Consider the following 22887-nt stretch of genomic DNA (forward strand, 5'->3'; position numbering starts at 1 on the left):
TGGAAATAGACCAGATCAGGTTAAATCCCAACCACATCTCTAGTGACTTAATGCCTCTGAATCTTGATTTGCTCATCTGTAAAGCAGGGATATAAAGCACCTCTTCTCTGGAGGCTGTGATGGTAAAAGAGATAATACATTTGAAAATGCCTGGTGCAAAGGTGCTCAATAATTTTAGCTCCCTTTCCTCCTGTGGAAATTTGGAGTAGAAACATATCAGAACAAGTGTGCCAAAATTAGGGACCCAGGCCAAGAAAATATAAGCTCCAAAGAGATAGTCTTACGGGAAAACTGAGTAGCAAACAACTCAGTGGGAATCGGAGGACACTAGAATCCTCCTACCTACCAACAGAGAGCCATGTGGCTAGATTCTGATGGGAAGGCAACAGTTATCAAGTGCCTCTCCCTTGCAAGGATGGTTTCATGAACAAATGACCCGAACAGTTGGACAAGATCCTGTGTTTAGAGGAGCCTCACATGTGGTTTAATGCTCTGTTGCCACTGTCTTGAAATTCTTTATAATTTTTGAATAAGGGGTGCCAGATTTTTATCTTGCACTGGGCCTTGCAATTAAAAAGCTGGCTCTGCTCTCTTGCTTGTCAGTCCCTATGGATAAGGAACAGGAATTCTTAACTGCTAAAAGATGAATGTATCTCCCAGGGGCCCAGCCGACGGGAAAATTCTAGCCTGAAAATTCTTAGAGCTATCAGTATCACACAAAAATCCCCAGGAGAGGACACTCAGGGGTGGAGGGTTGTGGAGGACACAGGCTCCTGCAGACCAGGACTATCAGACAGGGTGCTTTCAGCTGCAAGTAGCAGAATATGGGACCAAGAGTGACTTAGATGATAGAGAAGTGTAATCAGCTCATCTGTCTAGAAACCTGGAATGAAGCTCTACCAAGATGCCTCAGCACCTCTGCAGCGCTCCCTGCCTTGACTTCATGGCCACGATACAGCTGTAGAGTGCTAAACACAGGCCTTCCCACACCACCACCCAGAGGAGAACGGGAAGAAAGGGAGCTTCTTCCCACATCTCTCTAGTTTCATTAGAGGAGATTATCTGTTCCAGAAGTCCTCCAGTGAATGGTCCTGTGGGTCTCACTGTCCAGAACTGGGATGGATGGCCACCACTAGTTGTAAGGAGAGCTGCTAAGCAGGTCCAGATCTACCCTAGGGGAATGGGATGACCATGCTGCCTTATGCGATCTGAACAAAGGTTGGTCCTATTATCAGGGAAGAAGGGGGAATGGCCAGTGGCAGGTGGCCTTGGATTAGGCAGCATCCCAGGCTCACACCTGCTCCCCCTCTGAGGAGGTGACGGGAGCCTGCCTTCCCATCGCTTGCCAGAACTCACTCTTCATTGCTGCCCAAAGCCCCCTTCGGCAGGGTGTGGTGTGGGGAATAGACAGGTCATCTTCCCAGATAGACAACTGAAAGTTAAGGTCTTAGGCCACCAGTTTCAGAAAATTCAGAAGCTCTCTCATTTTACTACCAGATCCATGTTCTTGGGTAATTTCTGTATTTACTCTGAGCCTCAGTTTCCTCTCCTGTAAAATGGGAATAACAACACCTGCCACATAAGGTTGCAGACAGGACTAAATGAGATAATTTTACAAAATGCTCAGTAAACGTAAGTTCTCCCTTTCCATGGTGTTGTAGGAGAAGAAACTGAGCCCAGAGGAGTTAAAAACTTACCTTAGGTTACAAAGCCAGAAGGTGGCAGAACTGAAATCTGAACCCAGGCCTTACTGATGCTGGCCTGAACCACCTTTCCGCTCCTGGGGCACTTTTTCAACCGGCACATTTCAATACTTGTCTTTAGACTTTGATGACTTTTTAGGTGTTCAAGGTTTTCTTTCTAAAATGCAGATGGCCCTGGGAAGGGTACCACCGTTATGAACAATTTCCTGCTGAGGAAAGGCTGTTCTCCTGACAAAAGAAGGCCAGGTGGGAACAGAAAGAGTAAGAAACAGGCTGAGAGGCCCCACAGGCATATTTTCCAACGTTGCAACTTTGTCTCCAAAAATCACACCCAAAGCGGTCAGGCGTTTGTAACCCCGGGTGTTAACACCTCAAAAAGGTATTTGTATTTTCTTTGACTTGACAGAACAAGGGTAGAAGTGTAACACAGAATTGTGTTAAGTCATCTTAAATTAGGGCAGTGTTCAGATCCTGGCATGGAGCTTTAGATAATAACAGTTTATTGATTTGTAAATTACGTGCAGTCGGAATTAGATCTGTCAGCATAGAGCTGGATTTTGGCAATGCAGTTATTTTCAGAGGCATAGCATTTAGATGTCAATATCAATAACATTTACCGTTAGAGAAGAAAAAAATTAATACCTACTACTACCATGACCATTAGGAATTATGAACCTCCTTATATGAGGCCATCAGGACCAGGGGTCACACCGGCTGTGGTCCCCAGAGCCTGGGCATCCATCCACGGGGGAAACACAAACTGGAGATTCAGTGTCTGGTGAGGATTCGGTGTCTGCTGAGAATCCACTTCCTGGCTCATCAGCATCTCTCTTCTCAGGGTATCTTCACATGGTGGAAGGGGCAAGGGAGCTCTGTGGGGTGGGGGTCTCTTTTATAAGGACACTAATCCCATTCACGAGGGCAGAGCCTCATGATCTAAACACCTTCCAATGTCCCCTAACATCAGTACACTGAAGACGAGAATGCAGCATATGGATTTTGGGGGCCCACAAGCCGTCAGTCTACAGCACCCACCCACCTGCCTTCACCATGACAGGAGAAGTAGCAGGAAACCCACGAGCTGTGATCTGAAGAAGCTTAAGCGACCAGTCCCTCAAGCACCACTCTTCCCTGACGTCACGCCTGAAATTCCCCCTTGATGCTGTGTTCCCTCACTGGTGGCACAAATACTCTGTTCCAACCCTAACCGGTTACTGCAGTTCAGTTCTTGCACCACCCCCTGCAGTTAACTGAGACCCCGCAAGTTCAGGGCTCAGGCCTCCGTGAGACTGTCCTCCTTTCACGCGCCAGCTTTACTTCGGGGTTTCTCAGGCCAGCCGTGCTTCTGGCTGGCTGACTACGAATTTCAGGGTTCCCATGACAGGCCTGATAATTTGGTAGAATGACTCACAGATCTCAGGAAACTGTCGTATTTATGACAACAGTTTTATTATCAAGGATACAAATCCCAACCAGCCAAGTGAGGAGACGTACAGGACGAGGTCTGGGAGGGTCCCCAGTGCCAAGATCCCATACCCGCTCCTTGTGGATCTGGGGCACTTCACCCTCCCAGTACATTGACGTGTTCACCAATCAGGAAGCTCCCCTGAGTTCTGGTGTCCAGAGTTTACACTGAAGTTTCACTTCACTTTAAACACGACTGATTAATAAAACACTGGCCATGAGATTGAACTCAACGTCCAACCCCTCTGCTGCCTAGAGGTCAGATGGGCTCCAAGTCAAACCCTCTGATCACAAGGTGGGCCTTTCAGGGGACCAGCCCCCATCCGGAAGCTATCTTGAGGCTTCCCGGGAGTCATCTCATTAGCATAAGCTCAGGTGTGCTGGGGTAGGGTGGGCGGTTCACGAATAACAAAGACATTCTTATCACTCGGGAAATTCTAATTTTAGCAGCTCTGTGCCAGAAACTCGGGGCAAAGACCAGACAAGTTCTTCATTATACAACACACGTGAGTGCCTTTGCTAGCGTAAATATCGCAATATAGCAAGGCAGTAAGCCACAGGGCCTGAGTCTGTTCCCCTTTAAGAAGAGACACCGAAAGAGCTAGTTTCCTTGTTTTTTGTTTTCTTTCTTTTTTTTCTTTCTTCTGAATGAAACAGTATTTCTTTTCCTGATACCTCATCCAAATTCTGGATCACTGAAATTCTGCATGCTCAAAATATCAAATCAGGACACTTTCTCAGCCCCAGCCCCAACCTCCTACCACAAATACGTCAGCATTGCTGTGGGACACAACACGGCAGTGGAGGGTGGTAAAAGAATTTACCAAAGAACCAAAGACCAGGAGGTTTTAAGAAAAAAGGGGAGATTTAATAGATATGTTGCTGTAGGCAACAGCGGGCCACAAAGACAGAGTGAGCACCGAGGTGGCCCTGCAGGGTCTCGTGCAGGAAGGAGGGGCTGTGAACACAACGGGCAGGGGCTGCATGATCAGCTCCTGACCTGACGGGTGTAAGATCTGTCGGGGACTTCTCTGAATAATAGGATTTACGACTGTGATAGGGGCAGGATGTGATGCCGGTCCTCCTAGGGGATTTCCTGGGGCAGTTAGTTTTGTTCAAGGGAAGATGTTTGTATCTTGCAGAAAAGCCGGTATGCGGCGGGTCCTGCTGTGGGGAGTGGGGCTTAAGGTGACTCGAGGCACACAGAGAGCCCTGGGGTAAGGTTTTTCTAACTTTAAAGAGGCACCAGCTGGCTCCACAGAAGAGAAGCCCTGAGCCACTCTATCGATTGAACAGGAAGGTCAGTGGCTCAGAGCCCAGCTTTACCCCACATGGTGCATCAAAGAACAGAATGAGGCAACAGAGGTGGTTCTGGCAAAAGCTGCAGAGACCAAGGGAAAGAGAACAGAGTAATAATGGTCTAAGGGTTCCCAAAATGCACAGAAGAGGGAACATTGGAGTTATGATTAGGCTCGTAAGGAACTGAGCTGACATCTATCCCACACTGACTGACTGTACCTGGTTTAGATTTGCCCGACCTGTTGCCATTGTGCAGGAAAAATATTGCAAGCCACGTCAGTAAGCAAAGAACGCTGTGGCCACCAAGTCATCAGCGGCTACTGCCAACTCAGGATGCAGACAAGCAGGCAGCCCAGCCTCTGCAGTCGCCCCCAACGGTGCTCCCCCACCCCCACCCCCCACCCCAGGGCACTCGGAATGTGAAAGGACAGAAGATTGGCCCTAGATAGCTAGGTGCTTGTCAAAGCAATGATTTCAGTGAGCCCAGGCATTTGCTCCCTGCTACACACAGAAAAGCGCTAAATTCTTTAACTTGAGATGTCTGGTTTTCTTTAGTTAAGGGTAATCGTTTAATGTTCCGACTACCTGGTCTTTGCTGTAAAATTCCTCTACATCCTGGCTCCTCCCCCGCCTCTTCGGAGCCGTCCCTCAGAGCGATCTGAGAGGCTGTCATCCCGGGCTCGAGGGGTTTGAGCCCTCCGAAATGTCCACAGAATAAAACGTGACTCTCAACTTTCAGGTTGTGCATTTATTTCAGTCGACAACGTGAACATCAAGATGGTCATTTAAGTGCGCTCCCGCCTGCGTTCTCTCCCTTCTCCAAGTAAGCATGCTCACTGCCACCAGTCTCCGCATATGAGAGATCCAATCACATAATTATCTGCTGGAATCTCTAACATCCTTTAACCCCACCCCTGCCATCACTTTGTATAAGGGTCAGGGCAAGGCCCAGCGTGATGCCTGTTTTTGTTAATAAAGTTTTACTAGCACACAGCAGTTGTCATCCATTTACGTAGGGTCTGTGGCTGTTTTGCGTTTCATGGCAGAGTTGGAGTTGCGCAGTAGCAACAAGGATCATACGACCTGTGAAGCATAATGCATTTACTATCGGGCGCTTTAGAGGAAGTTTTCCAAGCCCTTCAATGGTAGGGCTTTTGATGCTTTTCCTCCAAAGCACTTCAAACCGAAAAACGGCATTCACTGGCTTCTTACATGTGCAAAAATGCTTTGATGTCATCAGGTTTATTTTAAATATCCTATGGCTTTTGCACTACAATATATCTATGTTTTCATATTAAAAAAACAAAAACAAAAACAAAAACACAGGTATTTTGTTTGTCCTAAATCTACAGGAAAATCGATGACCCAAGAAAATGTACAGATGTCATTTGGTGCTGAAAATGAGAAGGATGGACTCATGGGTTAAATTCTGAACCATTTAAGCTAGTATTTGAGGGTCCACAGCACAGGCAACCTAGAAGATGGAGCAGAAATTGATTGAGTCAGGGCCCAGTCAGGAAAACAGAAGCCACTCCAGGTAATATAAAAAGCGGGAATTTCACACAGGGGGTTGATTATAAAGGGGACGGAAGAACTGAGAAATCAAGACAGGACCGTGAGACAACAAAGAGATCCTCACAGCAGGAAGCAGCTACCCTCCTCCATCACCACTGCCCAGGGCTGCAGACAAAGGGAGGAGGCAGAGTTGTTAGAGCCCAAGAGTTGGGTCCATTGACAGAAGCTGGAACCATGGTGGGCCTGTGATGGAGACGGAAGAGCGGGAGTGATGGAGGAGCAACAGCAGCCACCCCGGCTTCTCCCGTCTTCTGTCCCCCAATCTCCCACTGGCGCCCCCACCAGGCTGAGCCCAGCTAGAAGCCAGGTGGTGGGCCTGGGAACTGTGACTTTGTGACATTTCAGAGTGAGAGAAGGGCAGGTCGCGGGTCTGAGAGCAGACAAGCCAATGTAGCATAGATGGCCATCAGGGGAGGTTGCCGTCACTAGAAAGAGTCCATCCAGGCCACAGGAGTCCAAAGAGAGTGACAGAGCCTCAGTGAATTCATTACAGTGCAGGATCTTGTCCTCAGTATTGTGACCTGAGCCTCCCTCTGACCACATATTCCTGACTTATAGAAATATTCACTCTGACGAAGTGCAGAAGCTGAGGCATGGAAAACCAGAGTAAGCAACCAGCTGCTGAGACATTGGAGAGGCCTGAACACTATTTCCCTGTAAGAAAGCTATAAGGAAATCCAAATCACCTGCAGACACTTTGCAGCATGGAGGCAGAAGCAGGGTTGCTTATTTTATGACCTGATTGTTTTTAGACATCAGGTTCCCGTAGGCTGAGCAATCATCTCCGCAGCCAGGCTGTCCATGCCGTCAACAACAGATCCATCTCATCTTTGGGTCAAGGCCCCTCTCCACGGAACTGCGCCCACAGGAGCACTGCCAGTGTGTGCTCAGAGACCCACCCGCCGTGCTTTCCTAACTGGCGAATGGGCCACCTCCTTATTTAGATAGGCTAACACCAACTTCACCTGGCCTGGGGGAGCATCCTGCCTCTTTGAAAAGACACATCTTTGCTTTTTTATTCATTACACTTTGCTATTATGATTTAACTTTCAGAAGACCGTCACTGCAGGATGGGGAATTCAAAAGAGGTAGGTTTGCGACAGCCCCTCACATGCCACACGCAGGCCCTCTCTGCATTGTCTTCTGTGTTTTCCAGGCCTGGTCCACAGAAGACAGTTAGTTCATGGAGTGCTGACCACCCACTGCCTTGCTCATCTGCTTTACCCAAGGAGCGTCCACTCCCACACTCCCTCCAGTGCTCAAGGTCCATCTCGGTGCCCATCTTTCATTGGTCTGTCCTGATCCCCAAGTTAAGCTGACTCAGTTGCCACTCCTTCAAGGCCTCAGAGTAACTCGTTGGAATCCTTTTTAAGTAAAATACTGTGCCTTTATTATGATCATAGGTCTTGTCTGACTTCCAGGATTACCTAGCAAGGGACAGGAACCATGTCTTCCTCACCTCTATATCCCAACAGGGCTGGGTATTCAGTCAGAGCCCAATTATTTGAATGCAGAACTCTGACAGATGATCTGTTTTTCTCTGAAGACTTTCCCCTAAATCATCCTATTGTTAGACAGCTTTCGTTTTTAGAATATTCTTCCTTCTTTTGACCTAAAATCTTATTATGTTCATCCAGTTGTCTCAGGTTATCCTCTGGGGTTACAAAGAATAATTCTATTCCTCCTTCCGTGTGGCAACCCTTTAGATATCTGAACAAAGTTTGTGCCCGAGTCTCCTTTTCTCTCCATTATACCCTCTGCATTTTGGACTCTGCAGAATGCCCATCACATCGGCTCTGTCTGATGACTGTCCCTTCCTGGGATCTACCCTCCACAGCTACTGGACTTCCCATTCGAATTACGCTGACATTGGACATGATTCCTAGGTAGCCATACCTGTTCAACTGCTGTTGCATGTGCCGGGAAATCATTTTAGATAACTTCATTCTCCCACCGCCCCCACTCCCCCCTGAGCTCTTCGGCTCTCCTGAGCAGGGCGGGTGACCAGGCTCCTCTTTTCCAGACCAGCTCTAGATCATGGCGTTCCTGGGCTCGGTCTGCAGACAGAGCCAGCTCCTTTGCTGGGGACTGAGCTGTACGTGCTCAGCCATCCTCTCAGTTGCCACAGAGGTCTTAGTTCATATTAAATTAAATTAGCTAATATTAAAGTGCATTGATGTGTTCAATCTTATAATAATCTTCTACAACCCGACCTTAAGATAATACATCATTGAGAAAGAGAAAGAGAATGAGAGAGCTCTAGAGAGAGGGAAAGAGCAAGACTAAGTATCTCTCAGGCACCAGATGCCTGCATGCCCAGAGCCAACAGCTCGTCCAGGCCACTCTCAGCTCTCACCAGACAATTGCAATGGCAGCCTTTAACCTGTTCTCTGCAGAGTGTCTGCCTTGAGCTTTCAAATGCAAATCTGGTCTTAACACTCTCCTACTTAAGACACTCTAATGGCTCCCTTTGTTCTTGGGACAAAGACCAAAATTCCTAATCTGGTCTTTGTGACCTTCCATAGATACCTCAGAAACTGCTTGACTATCCCTTACATCCCCTCCTCAGCTCAGATCAAGCAAATTCCTCTATTACACAGCCTCACGGTCGCATATACCATTACCACACCATGCAATTTTACACTGACTTGTGTGACTCTTAGATTTAGGTCTGTCTTCCTCTCTAGGGTGGAAGTTCAACGTGGCAGGAACCGTGTCTGTTTCTGCTCTTCACCATAACCCCAGCATCAGGTAGGGACCTGACACGTAGAGAGTATTTGTGAATGAAAAAAAAGAAGGATGGTGTAGTAGGCTGAATGAGACTCCTCCCCCCTCAAAGTTATCCACTTCCTAAGCCCCAGAACATGTACATGTTACCTCCTATATAGCAAAGGGGACTTTGATGTGGTTAAATTAAAGATCTTTAGATGGGGAGAGTCTCCTGCACGGTCTGAGTCCAATGTGATTGCAAAGTGCTTACAAGAAGGAGGCAAGGAGGCCAAAGTAGGAAACAAGTGATGTGAGGATGGAAGCAGAGGCTGGAATGATTCAGGGAAAGGCTCATGAATCAAGGCAGACAGGTGGCCCCCGGAAGTAGAAGAATCAAGGAAATGAATTCTCCCCTAAATACAGCAGCAGGAACAGCCACCATGTTTGCAGTAATGTTACAGCACTCACAGGAAATGAACATGGATGGAGAGAAAAAAGAGAGAAAGAAAAGGACAAAGATTTCTATTTCACATTTAGGAAAAGGAATAAAATTACCTTACCTTAAAATACCTAAAAGAAAAGATCTTTTTAGAAAGATCAAAGTTCATCTATGCAGGTAGAGATTGCTGTCCCTGGAAAGGGTCTTCCTATACAATGAAGGAAGCCAATTTTATCTGATTCTGGTGAGAGTTTCCAGCCCCCTACCCTAAACGTCTGGCCCTTACACTTTGCATCTATGTGTACACACTCCCTCTGCTCTGTTGACACCTGGAAACTCTGTTCACTCCCTTTGCATCCTTCCAGACATCTCACTGAGCCCCATCTCTCCCCATGACTCTTGCCTTAGCCCTGGTAACTCAACGGGGAACAGCTGGGGCCCCTGTCTTCTAGGTCCTTGTCCAGTGCTCTGTCCTCCACCCACGATGCGTCCTTGTCTACAGGACAGAAAGATTAGGATGCTTTGAGGCTTGGTAAAAATGACTCTTCCTAAAACCTCGCCAACCAGAGAGATCCAACTGTATTTCCATCTGCAAAGCCCGCTCGAAAGTATTCCAGAGCTTGTCTTTTCTCCCTCATTGCAGGCCAAGGCTTGCCTGGCATGTGTCCTAATTTCTCTCTGCCTCAAAGAAGCCCCCTGACCAAAGAGAGGGCTGGTTCTCCTATTCAAAGGAGTGCAACCTCCCTGCCTCAGCAAATGACATGACATTTGCATAAAGCCTGAATTGAGATGCTCTGGAGCGGGTGATGCATTCAGAAAGCCCCTTGCTCTGTTCCTGTCCATCAGCCTCGCTGGAGATCATCTGCCCTCCGTCTCTGTTTCCACAGAGCCAGCACAGGGAGGCAGGAATTGGGCCAGCTGCCTGACGACTTTAATGTTAAAATGTGTTGAACATTCACAGGCCACAGAACTCTGCTAAGTGAACCAAATGGGCCTCCCTAAAGCCATATGCTCACTCCATCACATTCCAGCTGCAGCCCTCCTGCAAACAGGGAGCAGACTTGCTGGGGAAGCTCTGGTGTTTTGTTTTTTCTTTTTTTTCCTTCCTCCCTGTTGAACTGCTAATACCAGATGCTGATGTCACAATCTGAGAACTGGTAGAGAAAAGTCAGCAGAGAGCAGAGAGTCCCCAGAGAGCAAGAGCCTGTCCTTCCCTAACAAGCACTTTTTAGAGGCATCTTTAAACTTTTGCGTCCCTGGTGCACTCTTAAAGGATGAGATCACTCCTGAGTGATTAGGAGCTGTGGCAGAGACTGGCTAGCTCTTCCCCAAATTTCCTTCTTTCCCTTGGGCACACAGCTAGACCACACTCGTCAGCCTCCCTTGTGGTAAGCTGTGGACAATGACTGCGTTTTAGCCAATGGAATAGGCTATGGGCCACTTCCGTAAAAATGGAATTTTCCTGGTCTAGGGTGACGGACGGTCCTGATTATAGCACTGAGAGCCCTGCAACCTGGGAAATCTCTCAGTCTCTGGCAAACAGGGAAGGCTGGTCATCCTAGTGGTCCCCCAACCCCTACTGTTACCTGCCAGCTCCATACAGAGGCTCCCAGGCCCTAGACCATGGTTCTCAAACTTCAGCTTGTATCAGCATCACTTGAAAGGCTAAATAAAACCTGGATTGCTGGGCTCTAGTTTTCGATTCAGTCAGTCTGGGGTGAGGCCCAGGAATTTCCACTCCTAACAAGCTCCCAAGTGAGACTGGTGCTGCCAGGCCAAGGACCACACTTTGAGAAGCTTGCCCTAAGTCGGTGGTTCTCACTTTGCTACATATGAGAGTTATCTAAAAAAATCCCACTACCTAGGCTGTTCCCCAGATCAGCCACACCAAAGTCGCTGAGGATGAGTCCTAGTCAGCAATAGACTTTTTAAGCTCTACAGGTAATTCTGATTTTTAGCCAAATTTGAGAACCAGTGCCCAAGAACAGTGTTTTCAAATGTTAATGTCCCTGTGAACCTGGAGATATTTATTAAAATGCAAAAGAAGGGGCTGGGATTCTACATTTTTTTAGTAAGTTCCTGGGTCATGATGCAGCTACTGGTCTGGGCAACCACACGTGGAGAAGTGAGGTCTCAGTGCTTCTAAGACTTCCATGTGCATCAGAGTCATCCAGAAAAACTTGTAAGAACATAAAGATTGCTGGGCCCCGCCCCCAGAATTTCTGACACAGTAGGCCTGAGTGGTGTCTAAGAGTTTTCATTTTTAACAAGTTCTCCCCAAAAGTTCTGGCTACTCTTGCCAGAAGAAGAGGAAGGAGTGGATTCTGAGGGACAGTCAATGAAGGTTCACTACCTTGATGTAGCTCCTGACCCATTTTAGGGAAGCATTCATGCTCCCGAAATGAACAAGGAATACTATAGATGCTCCAAGTTCTCCCTCGGATGCTAAGAAATGGACAAGGCGAGAAAGATCCATGTCAATCTCAATGTTCACTGTGTAGCTTCTGAAGCAGCCAAAACAGGCCAGGTAAGAAATATCTCACTGTCCATATATTCAGTGGTTAACATGTACTGACTGTTTTCTACATGCCAGGTACTATCATAATCACTGAAAAATCTTTCCTGACAGTAATCTTTCCTGGGAGAGAAGCACTATTAACCCCTTCATGTTGTGTTTGAGAAAACTGAGGCACAGAGAAGATAAGTAATGTGTCCAAGGTCATGAAACTAGAACCAAGATTGGAAACCAGACAGTCTGACTCCAGTGTTCACTGTCGTAATTGTTGCCCTGTGCTGTCTCCCTCAGGGAGTGGGAAAAAATGGTGACCTGAAAAGAAACATCCAGACATTATTATTTAAGATAATTAGCACAAATATCCTTGTCTCCTTCCTAAGTCTGGTATTCACTAAGTCTTTAATTATTCACAGAGAAAATCTAAAACCACAGAATAAAGGACATGAAATAGTCCATCAAAGCCTTAAAGGATCACTCAAGATCCACAAATGCCTGTTTCTTGGAAAGCTGTCAGCAGCATTTTTGCAGCCCCCATCCAGCAGATTATGCTGAGAGCAAGCCAGAAGCAATTGCCAACCCATCTGTGACTTTGGACAAGTCATTTAACCTGACTTAGTTTCAGTTTCCTCATCTGGAAAAGCAGGGGTCAGAACAGAACCTGCCTTCTAAGATTGTGGTGAGAATTAAACTAGGTAGTACATGTCAAGCATTCAGTCTGGTGTCTGCATTAAAGAAGTGATAATCATGATGAGCTATTATTAGCATCAGTTTAAAAAAATTTTCTTCAAAGGATTTTTATGAGAATTGGAAATCATATATGTGCCACACCTGGCACTAAAACATTAAAAAAAATCCTATTATTAACATCCCTGCCATGCACATACATTGTGGTACCTTGAAGAGAATCAGTATTTATGGAGTGCTTATTGTGTTTTCAGCATTCATTCACTTATTCATTCAACAATGATTACTAAAAAGGGGTCACATGATACAGATATTTTGAAGGTGGAGAATATATGGATGCATCAGGTGTGGGGTGTGAGGGGGAGAGAGACATCAAAGATGATGATGAGCACACAGTCCCATATACCATGGTGAGAGTGAAATGAACAAGAATAGAAAGAAGGGTATGAAGCTGGAGACATGGACCAAAAACCAGATCATGAGGAAACCTGTGCATGAGGAGCTTAATCTTCACTCGGAGGGCAATGGAGATAAGACTGAGTGCAGTGAAACCAGCAGAAATTCTTATGTAACGTAATAGTTTGAGTGAAACACAATGGGGCTTGAACGGTAGGAGTCGATGGGAGGGCAGACACAGGAGTGAGTTGTCAGTGTGTTGGCATGAATTTTTGGTTGCTTGAATGTTAAGGGTGAGAGGATAGAGGAATTCAAATGGAGCCCCAGGTTTCCAGCTTGGCAGCCATGGCAGAGACTGCCAGTCATTGAACCTCTTTCATTCTCCCTGTCTTCCTTTCCATCAGAATCCCAGATACTTGTGCTCATCTTTTAAACACATATGTATTTCCCAGAATCGCTTGCAGATAAAGGTAACCATGTGACACCATGAGATATAAGGGCTGAATGGAACTTTATGGAAAGCTCCTTAAGGGGACTCGTCCAGCTGGAAAACAGCATCTCATCTCACTCTTCTTCCTTCTTCCTACCTGGAACGTGGCCAGGAAACTAGGCTGGGGGGGGGAGTGTGGGGCCACAGTGAAACCACAGAGGGGCCGCAGCCCTGGACAGCTGAAGTGGCCGCTGAACAAGAAGGTTGTTTTCATAATACAAAGGACCATTTTATTCTGGTCTAGGGTAGAGCAGTGTGTATTATTTCCTTTTGACTTTTCACCATTTGCCACCCAATGGAACCACAGAACCAGAGAATTTAGGGTTTGGCAGTTTTCCCCACTTCTAAATCACTCTTGTCTGTCACAGGGAAATTAAATGATGGAGAACTGCCTCTAAGGAATGAATACGTCCGTCCAGGATGAAAATCCTCTCTGAGGTGACAGCCTCGACCCTGTTTCCAGTCTTTGCCTCATCCATCTCCAAACTGCACGGAACAGTCTTCATTCATGTCCATACATCAATGCGTAGGGTACTTAGCTCTCTCACATACATTTCACTACACCTTTCAAAGAACACCTGTGGGTGAATTTCTCTCAGGCAATGTTTTAGAAAGGAAAAGATGTTTCACGCTCAGCCTGAGTGGAATGGAGCTGGAAGATGTTCCACCCCATGGAAGCCAGGATGATTCTCCTTCACGAAGCCTCTTCGAGATGCATTTCATATACCACCAACCTGGATTTTGCCTCTGCCTTCCCCTTACTGGCCCTGCCCAGAAATGTGATATTATTAACTCATGTAGAATAGATTTCTCTCTCGGGGGGAAATTCATATTAACCAAGCTTACAGGTCTAAAGTTTAAAGCCAAATAGTGGTTTCTCAATTTCCAGTGAGAAAATTTGTAACTGCCACATAAAAAGAGGGTTTGAGGGGCACATGAGCAGAGTGAGAAGAACTGGGTTAGACGGACCAAATGTTTGAGCGCCTCCTATTAAAGCAGACTTGGCCTTAGCAGTGGGACCAAAACCCTAGCAGATGGTTGACCACAACTTTCACATCCATTCCATGTTGGTGGTGCCTGTGTGTCCAGCACCAGAAGCACTTAAAGCCCTCTGCTAAGGATCCGCCTGCCAACCCCTTGACAGGACCTGCATTTCCTACAGAGATTCTCCCCATGGCCAAGGTCTTTCTTTGAAAATGCGAATTGCTATAATAAGGTGGCTGTCTGCTCTCACTGTCACTTTAAGGTGACTTTGTCATATTCTGCTCTGATCTATTATGTATCCATATTAAAGTTTAACACTCAGAAGGCACCCTATTTCCCTCGCCTCTAAGATCTTAAGCAATGACTCACTTGAGACCCCAAAGACTGACAATGAAACTAGACTGATTTCTGCCTGTGGTGTACAAGCCCTTCTCGTAACTTCATAGGCTAATGTTGTGTTTAGTACCAGCGAGACTTTAACTTCTGGGCCACAGGGAAGATTTTCAGAAAGGCCCCACATAACCCTTCTGCTTAGAAAGTATGCTATCATTTCCCCCCAGAAAAAGGCTTTAGATCATGATCTACACAAAATTCCAAGGCCGGCTGGGCAGAACGACACCTCTGTTGGTAGGGGCCAGTGCACGGCTTAATTCACACTGTAAGGGCAATATTGGCATGGTAACCTACCAACTCCCCTAACTGTTGTCACTCCCTGTGGTTCAAGCCTTCTCTCTTCTCCCCAGCAGGCCATTTTAATCGTACTGTATTTGGACAGCCAAACGGTGAGCCCACATTTTAAAAGGATTTTCTGGCACTAGAGGCGGGTTTCAATCACATTACTGATGATACAGTCAAGTTCTCTGGCACCGGCGTGATGGAAGCAACGTGCTATGGACACACAAGTCACCATAGGCAAAAATGCATCATTCCAAGGGGGCAATTTGCATGGGTGGATGCAGTCCTGAAATACACAGTGGGAGAAAGGAGTCTATTGGCTCCTTCTTCCCTTTGAGCTGGCCCCTGTCTTGAAACACATAGCGAAGTCAGTCCTCCACCCACTACCCCCCGCTGTCAAGGTTAGAAATGTCTAGGGGTTCAGAGGCAGTGCCCTGCTGCCTGCTCCCCAACAAGTCCCATGGCACACTCTCTGGGCCTCAACCATAAAGCAAGCTGGTTGAACCAGTTGAGTTCTGAAGGCCCTTCTGATTCCCATATTCTGTTTTAATGGATGATTTATTAATTACAAAACCACAGCTCTTCAGGCACATAGGGATCAATTCACTTCATAACAGAAAAGAAAAAGCAGCAATTCACTTGGCAATTATTTACGAACATCTTCTCCATATGAGGTGTTGGGAGACTCAGTTGCTATGGAAGTGCTCCCTTGATTCTACCATTTTTGTCTTGGTGACCGTTTGATGCAATTGGAATAAATCATTAAGATTCTAAGGTTTTAGACCATTTTTTCCTATGTTCTGTGCACACCAGCCCCTCAACTCTGTCTTACCCCTACTGATCTTACCAGCCCCTCAGAGCTGTCCTCGGACTCAGGAATATGCTGGAGTCAGATGAGGACGAGGGGTTTGGTGAGAGTCAAGAATGGGCACCACTGAGGGCTGAGGTGGCGGTCCCTGACGGACAGATTAGAGCCTGACTTCACTGTGGGATCTGAGTTCAAGTCCTGGCTTTGCCACTGATCAGCCTTATGTCCTTGAGAACTGCTTCCCTTGTGTAAACTGTGATTAAGGACAGATCTGTCTCATAGGCCCAACACGAGATGAGGAGAAATAAACGTGATGCCATGCATCAGGTGCTCAGCAAGGGGCCTGGGACAGAATAAATGCTTGATTAAAATAAAGTGATTATTATCATCAGGGGTTAGTGAGATTTAGAAATCAGATGATCATCTACAATATCTATGTCCAGTTACTAGGGGATAGGCTAAGAGCCCCATGTATCAAGATAGATGTGTCATATCAGCCACATCAAAGGGTCCTCTGTTATGGAAAATGCCACGCCTACTCTCACAAAGCTAGAGACACTGAATATACATGACTGGAGATAATAGAAAAAATACCAAATGGAAAGCGAAGGAATAGTAACCAATGTTTGGAGGAGAGCTACACATGCACAAAGAAGGAAGCAAATGCTCTCATTGTGGAGGCATCACAGAGGGCTTCATGGAGGTGGTGGCATCCCAACGATACCACGGAGTAATACTGGGGTGGTGCATCCAAGCCCAAGAACAGCGCAAGTACGCACAGGGAGTTGGACACCCCAGGACACATCTAAGGCACTAAGGGAGTGATTCCACTCTGTGCACTGTGTCTGCCGCAGACCTTGGGTTGGGGTTGACAGGAGAGAGGGAGCCTGGGGCTTCCCTTTATGATGTGAGTTCCTCTGTGTCACTTAGAAAGGAAGGGCACCCAAAAGCTGCCATGTAGCAGGTAAGACTCTAGTCCTAGGATGTCACATCTCAGTCTTGGATATACCCTTTGCTAAGTGTGACCTTAGGCAAATTATTTTAACTTCTCATGCCTCAGTTTCCTCAGATGGAAGATAGGGTTAATGGTACTGGTAGTGTTGTTGAAAGGATTAAATGAGACAATGCAAGTACAGCCTGTAGAATGTACACACTGAGTGTGGCCACAGTAACCACACACAATGACACGATGATATAACATAACAATATTGTATCATAATATAATACGAGATCCCCCAGGCTGGATATGTATGGCATAACATGCATTGTGCTATCAGTTCTCTGAGCATTGCTTGCCACCTCATCATGAAATTCTACACCCACTTCAGGCCATTAGAATAAACTGGAGGACTCATGTGTTTTCAAAACAGGCTTTCTTTCCAAGAACAAATAAAGACAGCATTTAAAAAAGTTTTTTTTTAAAAACTATCTCAGAAACTGATTTCAATCTCTCAGTGGTTGACTCCAGAAAAATGATGACCATGATGACTATTAATGTTCTCTGAGCACTAACTACATGCCAGGCACCAAAAATTCACCAATATTCATTCCTTCCACTCCCTGCATACCTCTGCAGGTGAGCTTTATTGTTATGTGAATTTTAGAAGAGAGGAACTGAGGGCTTCCTCAAAAGCGCTGAGATCCAAACTAGGCTGGCTCAACATGAAAGAGGAGTTTGTGTTTCAAGTCAAAGAGGCTTTAAACTTGTTTCTCCTGATTTTTGCCTCACACTGTAGATACGCCACGTGAGGGAGTGGCTGACTGTCCCACTACCACCGTACCATGGGAAAGCACTGCCAGCTGGAATGTCTCCCTTGCCTCATGGGACTAGAACAGCCTGACCAACAGGAAACAGGCATCAGCAGGGGCTGTCACTGCCACTCCCTGATTAGAGACTCTATGATTCCTCCTACCCCTTCCTGAAAAAAAACTGGAAGAGGCTGTATTCCCCCAAAGGGTCAGGATCAGACGGTCTTTCCAAATGAATGGGAAGCCAGAGGGCCACTGTCCCAGATAACCATCAGCATCACATCCCCCGCGCTGGACTGCGTCCAGAGCATCCTCGTGGGGCTCCCACAGGAATCCTCCTGATGACAGACAGCAGGAAGGCTCAGATTTCTCAACAGTTTTCACTCTCAGAAGACAATCCCCATTCTCATTTCAGCTTTATCCCTTGTTCAATGCCCTCCCTGTGCATCGTCACATGAACCAGATTCCTTTCCAGAGAGAGATTGACAAAGAGGCAGAGAGGAGCGACGGGCTGGAAATTTTTCAAGAAAAGGATTTGATCTGGAAAAAATAGAGGCTGTCCATTTATTTATTCATCCCTCCACATGACTTCCTAAAAAGTACTCCTCTTATCACTTTCATCCTTTAAAAATTTAATTATCGTCTATCAGATAAGCTTAATTTTAAGACTCTTCAAAAATCTAACCGTGAACTATATATTCAAACAGATTTCCAGGGATTCCACTTGAATCATCTGCTCCAGCCGAACTGGCCCACCTGGCTCGCTCAGATCTCATCATCCTTTACACTTGGTGCACTGGCCCCTTCTGTGGGTTCACTAACACTACTCCTCCTGCCCACGAGGCCCTTGCCTCTCCTCTTTCTCTTCTTCCGGGGATGTGCTCATGCCAGCTTCCTCCACCAAGCCTGCCTGGACCGCTCTGTCACACAAGACCCCTCCCTTTCCTCAGGAGAGGGTTGTCCTGCACTGGCCTGGCAGGGACATGTCATCTTTTCACCGCTTATAACTGACATTTCACAGGTTTATGAAATTCGACATGAAGATATTTTATTGAACATTTGCTAAGGGCAAGAGATCATGCTATCTCTGCCCTGCAGAGATCCGAAGACATAATCCCACCCTTCACAGAATTCATCATCTGATGAGAAAGATAAACAGATGTGCAAGGAACGTCAGCAGCTGACAGGATGAAGTATGTGCTCTGTAGATGGACGAGGCAGGTGTAGATGGATAAGGAATTCCAGCGCACAGCCCTCCTGCAAAACCCAAAAGTCCTAACAAAGCAATGAGGCACTGGACACAAACCCATGATGTATCCAGAGGCGGCTGCAGAATCACCCCAAGGTCTACTCTATTAGAATTGACTTTTTTTTTTGTTTTTTCTTTAGAAATCGTCCACTTGGAAGGCACAGGTATGTCTTCCCCAAGGGGATGTGGTACAGGATGGTTCCATCCGTATGGAGAGAGAAGGGTCTGGAAGATGGAATGTGACATCTGGAAATGGGAGGCCAGAGGCACCACCCAGGGAGGGAAGGAGGCGAGCTCTGAGACAAGGAGTTCCACCCACTTCACAAAGTGACCTGGGCTTAAGCAATCAGGTGTCAACCCAGCGTAAGAGCATCCGCAGGGACAAGCAGACATGACAGGTGTCCAGGAGACCAGGGTGCCCAGCAAGACTGGAGGGGCGAGGCAGATGTCAAAGGTGAGAGTGGCAAAAGCCAATGTCAGGGATCAGACAAGGCTTGGAGGTCAGGGCAGCAGGGTCTTAAACCAGTAGCTGGTGAGGGTTAGGGCAGGAGCCAGGGAGAAGCCCTTTCACCTGCAGGCAGAGTCCATTTCCCCCGTCCATAACACAGTATGGACAACAATAATACACACTTATAAGCTTGAGGTAAAGATTAGATTAAGTGTATGTCAAACTCTTACATAAGTGCTGGACAAATTTATAGGCATTACTGTTTGCTTTTAAGGGGGGGTAGGTAACAACACTTTGTCCAAAGAAGTGACCGTGAGTTTCCCAGAGCTGAATCCCATGCCCTGAAGCAGCTGAGTGGTTGACGGCGTGGATCAGAAGCACAACCCTCAAAGCTCTCCATCCCTGCCATGCAGAAACCCACCCGCCACGTCGCTGAGCAAGAATGGCCTCGGCCCCACGTTTGACTTACCAGTTTTACAGCTCAGCCTGCCTTTTTCATCTTATTGTTCTCTATGGTCATGTGATATCTTTATTCCTTTCCTCTATATAAATATCATTTCTGTTTTCTGTATTTACTACTCAAATTGATGCATTATACCACAAGCTGTACATTTGTCTTCATTCTGAAGGAGTAATAGATCTCTCTCTCTCTTCTTTTTTTTTTTTTTGTAATTCAATAATTTAGTTTTCTATACAAAGCAATTCAAGTTTCCATTCCTGAGGGAAGGGGGAACAAACAAAACAAGCAAACAGCACCACCTCAGTATGGAAAGAGAGAGGAAAAGAGAAAGAGGCAGTCTGATACAGAAACCCTGAGGGTGAGAGAGAGTGCAATTTCACAGGGAGAAATTATCCTCTCAAACATCCAAGGTCTTTCACACCATTCGAATTCTACACAACTGTTGTTGGCAGGGGCTGGTTAGGGCAAGAAGACAGTTAACGGGTCTGAACAAGGTGCTGTAAACCAGCCAAGAGCCTTCTTTTCCAGATGCTCACAGAAGCCAGGAGACAAAAGAAAGCTGCCTGAAATCCATATCGGGAGTTGGAGGGCATCCAACAGCGATGGGGACAACTGTACACAGGGGACCGGGAGATCGTCACTCTCTTGGCTGACGGAAGAGGTGAATCTGAACTTTGCTCCACTAGCAGTTAGTGGAGTGGAATTCCAGTCTCAGCCAAACCAACGTATTGGGGAGGCAAAAGAGCATGGTGGCTTTGAGTTGGCACTGCCTTTTCCCAGCTGTGTGCCATGGGGCTGATACCTCTTTAAATCGAGCCCTTGGGCTTCTTTGAAAGCCCACAACTCATCTTTCTACAACCCCAAGCTTTGCCTACACATTCTAGCTGGAAGCAATCTAGCCCTTTACTATGTCCATGTGTATGTTACATGTGTGTACATGTACATAGGCACACTACATGTGTGTATGTCTATTACATGTATATTATATCCCTAATATATCTGTGTGTGTATGTATGTGTGTGTATATATATATATCTCTATATATCTGTGTATCTATCTATATCTCTAAATAATATCATTTTGGAACTGAAGAAACTTTAAGAACTATATGTTGCAACTCCCTTCTTTCACAGAAAAAGGGAGGAAGTCCAGAAGCCTTGCTTAAGAGGACAGAGCTGCTTTTTGAACCCAACAAGACACCTGGCATTTGATCCCACAGGGTTCCCCCAGAGGGAAGTCTTAAAAGATGAAAAGGCTTATTTTTACAAGCTGAGCATGTTCAGCGCAGGCTCTTGAGATGCCTGAATACTCACTCCAGAGAGGGATCCCCACTCAAAGCTCTTTTTGCTCCTCTCCATGTTCACACCTGCTGCCCGAACACTTATGTCCGCACGTTGGATTATACGTCCTTGTATCCCCCACAGTACTTAGAAATGGAAGTTGCTCAATAAATGTTTGTAAATGAATGAACGGTTGAGTGGGACACGAATAATGGGACTTTGCAGGGAGGTCTGGGGGGAATAAAGATTTACCTAACAATTTATGTCGCTCTTGACATGCCATGCTTTTTCCCTTGCCCAGGAGGCCAATAGCACAAATACATGCCTTGCGATGAAAAATTCACAACCGTGCATTAGTCAGATACCCTGGTGACATTACTTGCAAACTGGAAAAGCCAAGGTCACAGCAAAAGCTGCCGTAAATCAAATGTGTCTTAAACACAGCACCTTCCTGTTGGGAAATCGGACCCACTTACTGTGTTTCCCCCAGGATAAAGGCTACTTAGCACACCTCCTACTTAAACAGAGAACGCCAGACACTCAAATATATCTGAGGCCAACCTGTGACATTGGCCCCTGGCTCCGAAGCATCAATCCCCTCTCCCTGCAAACAGCTCAGAGGCAAAGCTTATCTTCCGCACAGTGCATTAGGCAATTGCAAGAGAAGATATGAAAGGCTTTAAAACAGCATTTCCCAAACTGTTTCACTTGATACTCCTAGGTGTCTGGCAAATAAAAGCACTGCATGGTCAAAGGACTTGGGGAAGCCACGTATACTATATCCTACCCTAAAGAGTTCCACAGAGTGTCTATGAAAAATCCTGCAGGGAAGAAACCAGTTTAACCCAGGCTCCCCCAATCATTTTGACAAATAACCCTTTTACACCACGCAGCAGAGGCTCTGTGGAACTTCTGGCTGTATGGTTGTAGCTGCTCAGAGTTACGGAGGTTATTCAGGGTCTTCCATGGGCCCTGAAGAAGAGTCATGGGAGAACACTGTCTGCATGGGAGAGCGGGGACTCGGCTTTCCCTGGCAAGAGTAGGTAGGAGAAAGTGCCCCCAGCCTCCTCACTCACAAATGTCCTCGGGGGCATGCCCAATGCCCCAGTGTTGAGAGGCTGTCAAATAAAAACAAATCCGAACTCAGTAAGGAGAGATTTTTCTTCAAAAGGCTTATTGCAAAATATGGGGTGGGGTGGGACTATTGAAATGGAGGCGGGGGGAGCCACTGTCCATAAAGTCTGCACACAGCTCAGAGTCAGGCAGAGAGGGTTTTCTTTTGCAGAGAAGGGTGAGCATGGCTAGAAAGACTGGATGTGGGCAAGCTGGATGGAAAGGTGATATGACTGGAGAGAAAATCAGAGCATGTTTCACCTGGAGGCCAGCCTGCTCTCAGGAGGGGCTGTCTGCTGGCTGAGGCTGAGGGTGGGCCAAAGGCCAGGACCATGGAAAAGGAGGGGAGCTCCATCAAACTTTGGGTAACGAGCATTTTTTTCTAGTGGATCAGTGTGGATACAACAGTTCAGCTATTCCTTTGTGGGGCAAAGAATGGGCATTTGGGGGGTCTGGATCTGGCCTTGTTGTTGGTAAATGGTAAAGGGGGCACCTGTGGGTGTTATCTAAGACATGTGGAGAAGGGTGGTTCTTTGCAGTAAGTCTTTTTCCGGAACACAAAGGACGAGAGGGTTTCCTTTAACCATCCCTCGCTGTTTTCCAGGAGTGCAGGGCTCAGGTACAATTCGATGTTGGCAGGGCCCGCCCACAGCCATATGAATCCAGCACCAATAATATCTGAGTAGCCAGCTTCCCTGAACTCTTCAGTTGGGGTGCTGGCCAGGTAAGAGGTGGTTCTGTTAAACCTTCAGGCTTTTCAGTGGAAGGAGGGAGATACGGACAGTCATAAGGAGGAGTCTGAGCTCTGAAACCACATAGCGTGGGGGCGGGCAAAAAGGCACGGCAG

This window comes from Vicugna pacos, chromosome 18, assembly GCF_048564905.1.
Source record: "Vicugna pacos chromosome 18, VicPac4, whole genome shotgun sequence".
In the NCBI taxonomy this organism is placed as follows: domain Eukaryota; kingdom Metazoa; phylum Chordata; class Mammalia; order Artiodactyla; family Camelidae; genus Vicugna; species Vicugna pacos.